The 12,601-nt window shown below is 43.0% G+C and overlaps 1 long non-coding RNA gene across 1 annotated transcript in view; it reads right to left on the minus strand.

The window, feature by feature from the left end:
* Positions 1-11,768, minus strand: part of LOC308478286 — a 32,883-nt gene extending 21,115 nt beyond the window's left edge. The window contains exon 1 of the long non-coding RNA XR_013987021.1: positions 11,663-11,768. This is a non-coding gene — a long non-coding RNA (uncharacterized lncRNA). The remainder of the gene's footprint in view (positions 1-11,662) is intronic.
* Positions 11,769-12,601: the final 833 nt, after the last annotated feature.

Raw genomic sequence — 12,601 nt, forward strand, 5'->3', positions numbered from 1 at the left:
GAAGTACAAAATTATGCAATAAAATATCCATAAAACAATACAAAACAGGAAGTGGTTGTCCAAAGTCATCAGAAGTCAGAACACCCACTCCACCCTGCATAACAGCAATATCCAACATAATTGTTGAGCATCACATGTACACTTGGCTTAATGGCACATGGTTTCCATTCTGAGCAGAGTTATGTGAATAAGAACATGGGGGGGGAGAACATGGGGGGGATGTTTGTTTAATATTAAATTTCTATACTTCCCTTCATCTGAGGATCACAGGACAGTACAAAATAAAAGGACAATATAAAAACACAAACATACATACCATAATAACCAACAAAAACAATAACCACCACATTTTAAAAGGCCATAGATTGTTTAATTAGCCAAAGGCCTAGGAGAAGAGGAAGGTTTTTGCCAGGCACCTAAAGATATGTAATGAAGGCACCAGGCGAGAGCCAGTGTGGTGTAGTGGTTAAGAGCGGTAGACTCGTAATCTGGTGAACCGGGTTCGCTTCCCTGCTCCTCCACATGCAGCTTCTAGGTGACCTTGGGCCAGTCACACTTCTCTGAAGTCTCTCAGCCCCACTTACCTCACAGAGAGTTTGTTGTGGGGGAGGAAGGGAAAGGAGATTGTTAGCCGCTTTGAGACTCCTTTGGGTAGTGATAAAGCGGGATATCAAATCCAAACTCTTCTTCTTCTTCTTCCCTGGGGAGAGCACTTCCTAGCATGTAGAAGACATTGCAGATGGGACTACTGCAAATGTTCATGGTGCTCCCGCCCCCCTGGAAAAAAAAAAAGCTCTCATGTGAACAGGTGGATGAAATAATGTCAGCAAATTTCAAGATACAGTTGGATCAGAGATACTTTTCAGTTCAATGGCAATTTTCATCGGTTATTTAAAATCTCACATTCAAGGCACATACAGCCCCTTGGTAGAAAACGCCTTGATAGCTTCATGAATACTTGTGGCAACCCATTATCTGTTTCTTACCACAGAACAGTGGTTATGTTCAAAACATTTACATTGATAAACTTTTTAACTTTTCAAAAGTTTCAAATTACTGTTGTTAATTTTTCTTAGAAATAATTTCTGCAAACCCGCTTTGAGGGTTTTGTTTTGTTTTTTGTTTTTTTACAATCAAGCGGTGTATAAATTTTGTGAAGTAAATAACTGGGCCAACTTTTTATAAATATCTGTGAGAATAGGGTGAGCTCAGGAGGAGTTTCATTAACTGATATTTGGTGCTCTCTTGGGCATGAAGTGTTTTTCTCAGTAGGGAAGTGTGCTGATACAGAGTGCTAACACCCATGAGACATAGGCTGGATCTAGACACATCAAAAAAACGTTTCAGGAAAACGCATTGTAAACCTCATAATGGGAAATTACATTGCCAAAAGACAGAAATCCGCAGCGCCATCTAGCGTCACAGTATTATAATGCACTTAAAACATTATTTTATTTATTTTTTACTAATGGAACTGAGTACCACAGTGCAGACATCCTCAAACTCAGCTCTCCAGATGATGTTTTGGGACTGCAATTTCCGTCATTCCTGACCACTGGTCCTGTTAGCTAGGGATGATGGGAGTTGTAGTCCCAAAACATCTAGAGGGCCGAGTTTGGGGATGCCTGCCACAGTGAAACATTCAGAGGAGCAGACACTGGTGGCAAGACTGGCTGGTATTCAGCTAAGTTTTACTCAGAGGAGATGCACTGAAATGAATGAAATTAACTTAATCATGATAATTCATTTCATTGGAGCTACTCTGAGTAAGAGTTTTACTTTTGAAGAATCAAAAGTGCACTCAGTAAGGCAGCAACAGCTCTCTGTGTACAATCCCTGAACAGGAGATTCTGCTCTCAAAACTCTGATGGATAGTGGCTGGTTTTAGCTTCAACCGGGTGGCTTTCAGATTTTAAAAAATGTGTATTGATTTGATTACATTTTTCTTGCGTTTTACCCTTGTTTTATATTTGAAATATCTGTGTGTCGCCTATTTTATAAGGTGACTAATAAATCTAAATAGCAAACAAACTGCTTTGAGGACCTGACAGTTGAGAAATGGGGCATAAATCTAATAAAGAAATACAGAAATGCAGAGAACGTATGCAATCAATACTGCTTCCTAGGTCACATGTTTGCAGCCAACACTATGTTTATTCTCTGTTTTGGGTTATTTGGCTTTACTGAATGTTAGTGTTGCATTATATGGTTTTTTAAATACTTTTGGGTAGTTTTAAAGTCCTTAATTGTACATTGTCCAGAGAACCTGGGTTATGGCACAACTTAACGTAACAAATACAGTCGATGAACAAATTCCTTTTGACGGGCATCTTCTGCTATCTACAGAAACAAACAACCTAACGCCATTCACATTCATATATCCATCATTTTCTGTCACAAGGCCAAAATGCTTTCCACAGATGCAGTTCCTTTGGAAGAGGCCATTACACACACACCCTTCCCCTTTCACTCCAGCCTTCAGGGATCTAACAGTTGCCTAATGCTAACCTCATCCATCAGAAATTTAAGAAGCCCTGCCTAGCTGAAGGGCAATTCTATTGAACAATGCTGCCAAATCTTAACAGCACTTTGCTGTTTCGGGTGCTATTTTATCACATGCCTTGCATGTTCTTTTGACAGAAATTAGACTTTGGTCTGTCCTCCAGATTTGACCATTTTTCCCCTTCAGTTCTTCTATCAAGTACGTTAGACGTAGATGGTTAATGTTCCTGCCAAATTAGAATATTCAATGTATTTTTCTTTCTTTCTTTTGTACCGGCATTTAGAGGCCAACTAATTCAGGGTCACTGGTTTCTTTCTTAACACCTTCCGAGCCACTTTCCTTTGGACTCCGTTGCCACAAATCTTCCCTCAAAACTGAGTGGAAGAAGATTAATCAAATTTGACAGCAGTAGTTCTCTTCTGTGCCCCTACAAAAACCAGCAGGGAGAGTGGAGAGGATTGTCTGAAAAATACTAGAGAGAAGTATTTGTTAATTCATTCTGAAGTTATTATGTGATTAACTTTCCTGCTGCAAATGGTGAGATTCAGGAGATATTTAATTAGGGCTGGAACATGCGCTTTATCTCCTGACTTATTCCAATAAATGCAATTTTAGTGCCCTGATCTATGAGCTCAAAGCTCTCAGGGGAAGCCTAGTGGTGCTCAGTTAAGAGTTCAAAGCACCCAGAACACCTGAAAGCTGAGAGTTCCTATGGTTCTACCAAATGAATAAGATATCATCTCTGTCTGGCTCCAAGTGAAGCATCACATGAGAGTGGCAAGACTGTGTTCTTCAATCAGGATGGTCCTGAATTCGGTTCTGGAAGACCTTTCTCACAAGCATAGTGTCAGAGCCTCGTTGTCCTCTGACCTGTTTGCAGTGTGTGATACCTGAGTCATGGGGTCATATCAGTGAGCCCAATTTTGCTCATACACTCAATAAGGGCACCATAACCAACATCAGCTCTTCGATTAGGAGATATGATAGCCATCTTCAAATACCTAAAAGGCAGTCACATGGAAGATGGAGCAAGCTTGTTTTCTCCTGCTCTGGAGGCTAGGATCCAAACCAATGGATTCAAGTTACAAGGAAGGAGATTCCAAATAAACATCAGGAAGAACTTTCTGACAGTAAGAGCTGCTTGACAGTGGAACTGACTCCCTCATAAGGTTGTGGTGTCTCCTTCATTGGAGGTTTTTAAGCAGTGGTTGGATGGCCACCTGTCCTGGATGCTGAGGCATCACACACCTACTTCCCAAGCTAACAAGCCCCACCTGGGCTATTTCACTATTCAGGTCAACTTTACAAGGTTTAATTCCATTGCAGAATTTTAAGTACCCGTCATTATCTTTGGCTTCACTCAATTTTTTTTAAAACACTCTGCCACTTTCTTCTAGTCGTGAGGGTGGGGGGTGGGGAGGGGCCTCACAAGTGGAGTAGCCTAGGGCCTCTCTTCATCTAAATCCAGCCCTGGTTGCTCCCTTCTGCACACTTTCCAGCTTGTCAGTATCCTTCATTAATTATGGTGCCCAGAACCGGACACAGTTCTCCATGTTGGGATACTGCCAGGGAGACAAAAGCCATCATGGCCCCACGCCGTCTCCGGACGTCCATCGATCTCCCGTAGATACAGTATCAGTCAATTAGTGACACGAAGCCTCGGAAATAGCTTTCCACATTCCGGAGCTCGTGCACTCTCTATCAGCAAAGTTCGCACAACGAAAGATGCACTCAGGAGAGCATATTTACAAGTTTATTCAGCGTTGGTCAGAACAAAGAAAAAAACATGACTGCCTGCTTCGATGTCTCAGGCACAGAGAGAAAACGAAAGCAATATGCAAACAGAAACATCCTGTGAACAGGAAATGCGTAGGCTGTGACTCACAACAGCCTGTCCCCTTTTAAGGTGGAACGGAATTATCCTAACACTCCATGTGTGGTCTGACCAAGGCAGAATAGAATGGGACTATTACATTCCTTCTGTTGATGCAATCTAGAATAGCATTAGCTTCTTCTTTTCTGCTCCATCACACTGTTGACTCATGTTAGGCTTGTGGTCTACTAAGACCCCTAGATACGAAGACCTCCTGTTCGCACACACTCTTGAGGGCCAGTGGTGGGCAGCTGGAACCTGCCATTTTAAACTGCTTGCCGTACTCCCAGAGAGCATTGTGGGCAATCCCAATGGCAGGCAGTATTCGGCTTCACACTGCATATCGTACTGTCTGCTGTCACTGCAATCCTTTGTACACCACTTCAAGTTATGTTTAAGAGATGAAGCCGTATAGAAATTAAATAATCAAATCAATTTCGCAGCACTACTGCCGCTCACCGCCGCCACCTGCTGTCAGAAAGCTCACTAATGCAGGAAGAAGCCCACCTGACAAGACTTTGTCAGGGGCAAGGCTCGCAGCTGGTGCCGTCCCTGACAGAGCAACCATGATGACACAAGCTCCTTTTATGTTTTAAGCTGCAGCTCTTCCCACTTCCATTAGCCGGCTAGACTGAATTCAAAGACTCCGTTTCTTTAAAAAAAGCCAAGCTGAATGCAAAAGTGAGGGGAGGGCGAGAGATGGAAAGAGGGGAGCATATTCTGCCTGTCGCTATTTCATCTCAATAGCATATTAAGGAAGCTTGGTGTTTATGTCATGTTGAGAAGTTTATTTATCTGAGCTGTTGATCTGTGTCTCCGACAGATCACAAGTACGGGCCCATGTAATGTGGCAGTTACTATGGAAACATCTCATTTATTGGGGGGGGGGGGGACCAACAGGGTAACTCACGTAAAAGGCCCAATTAGTGACAGGGGTTGGTGAGACTGCTGAAACGGCCCCCTTTAACCAGGGGTATCAGTGAACATGGAGCCTCGTGTCTGTCAGTTCGTTTCTTAAATGCGCCATGTTCAACATCAGCATATGCTGAGCGTACACCAAGCCATATCTGCATTTCCCGTGGGCTTTTCTCTCTCTTTCAAACGAGACGCAGATCTGATTTACCAACGCATGCACTTCATGGGAGTTTTTATCAGCTGGTTGCTCAGCTTGGTTAATAATAGCCTGTCCCTATTCCTCAGACAAACCTAGACAGCATCTTAAAAAGCAGAGACATCACCTTGCCGACAAAGGTCTGTATAGTTAAAGCTATGGTTTTCCCAGTAGTGATGTATGGAAGTGAGAGCTGGACCATAAAGAAGGCTGATCGCCAAACAATTGATGCTTTTGAATTATGGTGCTGGAGGAGACTCTTGAGAGTCCTATGGACTGCAAGAAGATCAAACCTCTCGATTCTTAAGGAAATCAGCCCTGAGTGCTCTCTAGAAGGACAGATTGTGAAGCTGAGGCTCCAAGACTTTGGCCACCTCATGAGAAGAGAAGACTCCCTGGAAAAGACCCTGATGCTGGGAAAGATGGAAGGCACAAGGAGAAGGGGACGACAGAGGACGAGATGGTTGGACAGTGTTCTTGAAGCTACCAGCATGAGTTTGACCAAACTGCAGCAGACAGCCTGGCATGCTCTGGTCCATGGGGTCATGAAGAGTAGGACACAACTAAACCACTAAACAACAACAACAGCATTCCTCAGGGTAGGGGGTGGTTTCATTCCTAAATCCCCCCCCCCCATGCTAGAAGAGTCCAGAAATGTGCTAGCATAGAGGATTTGCACTGGCATGACTCCAGCCTTGTACCAGAGGAAGGTATCGTGGGCAGAAGCCTTAGTCCCTGAAAGAAACCACCAGCATGGAAGGGTAGGAAATGAGCAGGGCGGAGATATACAGGGGAGGCTCAGTGTTTAGGAGGAATCCTTTGCTACCACAGTGCACATTATGTCAGCATATATTGTGGCATATAAGTACAGTCCAGTTGAAATTCAGGGAAGCCCTCAGACTCATTTCGCATTAGGCCCAGGGCAGCTGAGTCTAGGGAACTCTTCACCCACTGAGGTGCATTTGGCCCCTTCAGCTCATAGAAGTCACAACCATAGAATTGTAGAGTTGGAAGGGACCCTGCGGGTCATCTAGTCCAGCCCCCTTCAATGCAGAAATATGCAGCTGTCCCATACAAGGATCAAACTCACAACCTCAAGGACCACCCCTTTCCATATGAACCTACCCGGACCCTGAGAACATCTTCTGAGGCCATCCTATGCATTCCTCCTCCTCGAGAGGATTGGAGGGCGGCAACACAAGAACGGGGCCTTCTCTGCAGTGGCTCCCCATCTGTGGAATGGTCTCCCCAGGGAAGTTCATCTGGCGCCTTCATGATGCACCTTTAGGCACCAGGCAAAAACGTTTCTTTTTAACCAGGCCTTTGGTTGATCTGATTGACATCTTCTTCTTCTTTGGCGATCACTCATAGCCGAGTAAGATTGTCTTCCATAAACACGGTTTTAACAATGAGTCCTATCCCTTTTAAAATATGGCTCTTGGTGGGCGGTTATTGGGTTGTCATTTTTATTTTTATTATGTGTTTTGTGGTTTTATATCTTCATTTTATTCTGTGAGCCGCCCTGAGACCCCCAGGTATTGGGCGGTATATTAATAATAATAATAATAATAATAATATAAACACCTTGGCATTATCAGCACCACGCTCTAACCTACTGAGCTATCCAGGCTAATGGGTATTTTTAAAACAGTTTTTTTTTCAAATCTAACCTACTCCTGCTTTTTTTTTTTTTTTTTTACCTGTTTGGTAAAAAAAAATTGCCAGGTTTTTGGACTGCTACTCGTTTCTTATTTTATCCATTTTTATGGCTGTTTGCATTTTGTGTATCGGAAGCCACCTTGTGAGGGTATTTGCCCTGAAAGGTGCCCTAAGGATGCTTTAATTAATGAAAAACGATAACATGTTTGATAATTAAATAATTTCAACAAATATAATTTAATTAATAAAATGAATTAATACTGATTCTTCCAGTGACCTCATTGTAGTAACTTCATTTCTTCCTTATATCTGTGTGACATTTCCTTCTCCCTCTCCTTTTGAAATTAATAATAATAATAATAATATGTTTATTAATCATTGGCAAAATCAAATGACAACCTAAGGTTGTATGGAGCCTCCCCAGGAAAGTTTGTTAGTCTTCAGTTGTAACTCCTCAGATCTTTTACCTGAAGAAGAAGCTGGAAATAAATCCCTTTAGGTGACATTTGGGGGGGCAAGTGCAATTTTCTCCTAAATGTACCCTTCTAGGCAGTATTTTTAGCACTGCATTCAAGAGATTGTCAGGTGATACCTGATATTAGAGTGAATGATGCTTCCTATTGTAAGGGAAACTCACTTCTTTTTCTTATCGCATGGTCAATATCAAGTCACTGACATCAAAGGGAAACAAGAGGGTATATCCACTTTTGATTCCCCCTTTTTCTGCCAATTCTATAGTCTGGCTTCATAGCACCTTCTTCCACATCCACATCTGTTTTGGAAGACACTATGCAGCTATACAAGATTCATCTAATAAATATGTATGTGGGGGTTTATTGCTTAATAATTGTAAGGTTAATAGTCATGGTGAATACCTATATTTAATACGTCAATGAGGCTGCAAAAATGCCAAGGTGACTAGCTTTAGCACGTATCCATTCTGCTTGTGGATCTACAAATATGAGCCCTGTCATAAGTGCTTTCAAACTGAGATCAGTATTGATTCAGGTCCATGGAAAAAGCAGAGGGCTGTGACAGCTTAAAATGACGCACACCGAGAGAATTATTTGCCGGAATTTGATGAAAAGTGGTAAATTTACATGTGGCATGACCTGACGTACTAATCCTTAACACTCAGGGCAAGTATAACATTAGGCGATTAGCCAGAGGTGTGCTTTTTTAAATACAGTTTTGTACTTGATGTTGAAAAATCCAAATCTCCCTTTATGAAATCCACACCATTCGTTATGAGGACAGTGCCTCCCATGCTTCTGGTTGTTGAGGTGACACACACTATTTTTCTGAACTAAAATAGGAGCCACATTTGAATCTTATCTTCTCATAGAATTAGTCTGGATTCAAGACCAGTGTGTGTGTGTGTGTGTGTGTGTGTGTGTGTGTACACAGATGGTCTGGGAAAAGCTTGCTGACGACAAGCAGACATAGCCAGGTTTTTAACGTTAAGAAAGGGTCAAAGAAGGGTTGTGGTAACGTGGAGGCATAAATGGCGCATTGTTTTTAACGTTCTTAATGTGTTATTAAAACGTCACACCAGACGGCTCGGCAGAGCAACCAGCAACATTTTGACGGAAATAAACCAACAACAAAGTAAGAAAAATGATTTAAATTACATGTATGCCCTGTGATATTCTAGAACAATATATCTAATATTGTTCTAATAACGTTAAACAGGTCAGTGGTGTAGATCCAGCCTAGATCCAGCAGTATACATGCAAGGGTGCAGTGCTTTTGTGAGGGAGGGGGACGCAGGGGGATGCATACCCCTAAACATTTTGTGAATCTAATGGGAGAAGAGCCTAATTTTTTTTAAAAAAATGTTCGTTTCTTCTCTAGTACAGTGAATCATTAGTTCTGTTGCTACCCCCGATGGCGGCCTCATTTCCTGTCACAGTGTTTCCTGAGTCTCAGATGGAAGCGGGCGTTTAATGTGTGAAGTAGGAGTTGGAATCTAGCACGGTGATAGGTCAGTTTTGTTGTTACCACCTCCGATGGCAGCTTCATTTCCTTTCCCAGTGTAATGCATGTTCTTTGTACTTTTGTCCATTTACTGTATTTATTTTTCCCAATTTGAACTATGAAATGGTGATTTTCTTGAGTCAAAAGGAGAGTACCGCTAAACATTTTTTTTTAGAAAAAAAGCATTGCAGGGGTGTATGGGGTGTTAGGGGGAGGGGGTGTACCTTTGGTGGGGGACACGTCATGCTCTTTCTGGGGCAGTTTGTCCACCTTTGTTCCCCACCCTGCACTCAGCTCTCACCTGTGGCCCCAAGGTAAGCTGTCAGCATGCGACAGCAGCCACACCCTGGGAACAGCTTCGACTGGCTGGGTTCACATATTAGGAAAAGATCTGGGATCAGAGGTGTAGGCTGTATGCTACTTCATAGGTGTAACAGCAGAGTGTGGGAGCAAGGGACAAAAGATATGTGTGTGTGCATCTCTGGAAAGAAGATAAAAGTTCCTACCAGAGAAGAATGGCAGATGAAGTTGATGGACTATGCTGAAATGGCTAAAATGACCAGAAGAATCAGCTATCAGGAGGACCAAAATTTTAATAAGGAATGGGGGGAATTATAACTTATCCTAAAGAACATTGTAAACAGTTGAAATCATTAGTAGGATTGGAATATCATTTGTAGTTTAAGGGTGAATTCTAGACACAATGGAGATGTAAAAGATTTGGATCATCATAAATGCGAGTGCCTGATCAGCTCATCTCTCTCTTGAGAAATCTTTATGTGGGACAAGAAACTACAGTTAGAACTGGATACGGAATAACTGATTGGTTCAAAATTGGGAAAGGAGTACAACAAGGCTGTATATTGTCTCCCTGCTTATTTAACTTATATGCAGAATTCATCATGTGAAAGGCTGGACTGGATGACTCCCAAGCCAGAATTAAGATTGCCTGAAGAAATATCAACATGCTGATGGGACAACATTGATGGCAGAAAGTGAGGAGGAATTAAAGAACCTTTTAATGAGGGTGAAAGAGGAGAGCACAGAATATGGTCTGAAGCTCAACATCAGAAAAATCTAAGATCATGGCCACTGGTCTCATCACCTCCTGGCAAATAGAAAGGGAAGAAATGGAGGCAGTGAGAGATTTTACTTTCTTGGGCTCCATGATCACTGCAGATGGTAACAGCAGCCACAAAATTAAAAGGCGCCTGCTTCTTGGGAGAGAAGCAATGACAAACCTAGACAGCATCTTAAAAAGCAGAGACTTCACCTTGCCAACAAAGGCCCATATAGTTAAAGCTATGGTTTTCCCAGTAGTGATGTATGGAAGTGAGAGCTGGACCATAAAGAAGGCTGATCGCCAAAGAACTGATGCTTTTGAATTATGGTGCTGGAGGAGACTCTTGAGAGTCCTATGGACTGCAAGAAGATCAGACCTATCCATTCTGAAGGAAATCAGCCCTGAGTGCTCACTGGAAGGACAGATCGTGAAGCTGAGGCTCCAATACTTTGGCCACCTCATGAGAAGAGAAGACTCCCTGGAAAAGACCCTGATGTTGGGAAAGATGGAGGGCACAAGGAGAAGGGGACGACAGAGGACGAGATGGTTGGACAGTGTTCTTGAAGCTACCAGCATGAGTTTGACCAAACTGTGGGAGGCAGTGGAAGACAGAAGTGCCTGGCGTGCTCCGGTCCATGGGGTCATGAAGAGTCGGACACGACTAAACAACAACAGTAATAAATGCCGGCAAAAAGCCGGTTGCAAAAAGCTCTGTTCTCTTTCCACGAGAAAACTAGCACAGCTCCCCACTTAATTGCTGTGTCCCTGATTCAGAGGGAAAGCTAGAAGTCATCTCGCAAGCAGAGGTGGATGATTCTGACACTGACCACAATGTTCATACCTAGAGAAGAGTCCATGGGGTCACAAAGAGTCGGACACAAAGAAGAGAAGAAGAAGAAGAAGAGTTTGGATTTGATATCCCGCCTTTCACTCCCTTTAAGGAGTCTCAAAGCAGCTAACATTCTCCTTTCCCTTCCTCCCCCACAACAAACACTCTGTGAGGTGAGTGGAGCTGAGAGACTTCAAAGAAGTGTGACTGGCCCAAGGTCACCCAGCAGCTGCATGTGGAGGAGCGGAGACACGAACCCGGTTCCCCAGATTACAAGACTACCGCTTTTAACCACTACACCACACTGGCTCTCAACTAAATGACTAAATTAAACAATAACAACAAAAAATGTAGGACGAAATGATCAATAATAGGACCCACAAAGGGGAGGATGGAAGTCCAGGAGATTCCTTGGAATCTTGTTTTTATGATTTATGTTTGATATATCATTGTAAAATTTAATATGAAAGACCAAATAAATAAATTGTGTGTGTGTGTGTGTGTGTGTGTGTGTGTGTGTGTTTGTAACCTATATGACGTTAGTCAGTATGCATCATTCCTTTATGCTCTATTTTCATCCAGTCCCATGAGAAGGATACCTTTTGGACAGCATTCTTTTAATCTCAAGTAGAAGAGCACAAACTCACCTCTGATTCACATCTCCAGAGCAGTACAGCTTTTGTCAGCGAGTCGTACAGTCAGGTCCTGCATTTGTTGTCAGATACATATGTTGCCCTCAGAACCAGATGGTGGGCATGCATATGGCTGTAGCTGTAATGACAAGAAGGGCCTCAAGCCTGCTGCTTTTAAACCTGCCTTGGCAGCAAGAATAGACGCAGCCACGGTCCCACTGCTGCGACAGGCCAATCAGGAGCATTGGGGGCCGTGGTTTGTGCAATCAGTCAATGATGCCTGCAAATTGCTTTTGTATATAGGAAGCCATTTGGATGAAAGATCTCTAGGAATGTGAGGTTCTCGCCATTGCTGGTGTTGCCAAAGAAAAGCCAAAGGCATCTCTTGCTCCTCTTCCAGAAGAGGGGGAAAGGGAGGGGACACAAGCGCTTGAGAGAAGTTCCCAAATTGCCTCCCACTTGTAAACTTCCAGATACACTGCCATGGCAAAGTGTGTGGGGCTCGGGAAACCTTGGCAATCACAAGGCATATTTCCCATCTGTTTGCAGCAATATGCCCCAAAACACCAGGTTTCTAAGTGTACGATTTAGCTAGGCTGCAGTGCTTACTGTTCAGGAACTGGATTGTTTTCCTCCTACTTAATGCTGATTTGTAACCTCTCTGCTTTTCTTTCTCTCTTTCATTCATTCTCTAGTGCTTGCTTGCTTGCTTGCTTGCTTGCTTGCTTGCTTTTAGGAGCAAACAATCCAAACAACAACATGACCAAAGATGTTTAGTAGGGCCAATTCTGGGGTGAAAACATCTTCCAAGACAACAATGCCCATTTACACCACAAAGCACTCATAACCCACCTACTTTCAGCAGCCAGAAACACCATAACCAGACACTGGAGACACCTGTCAGGAGTAAGCATGGACCAATGGTACCAAATAGTATGGGAAACAGCCCTACTA

Source organism: Podarcis pityusensis (assembly GCF_964106645.2).
Source record: "Podarcis pityusensis genome assembly, chromosome: 5".
Taxonomy (NCBI): domain Eukaryota; kingdom Metazoa; phylum Chordata; class Lepidosauria; order Squamata; family Lacertidae; genus Podarcis; species Podarcis pityusensis.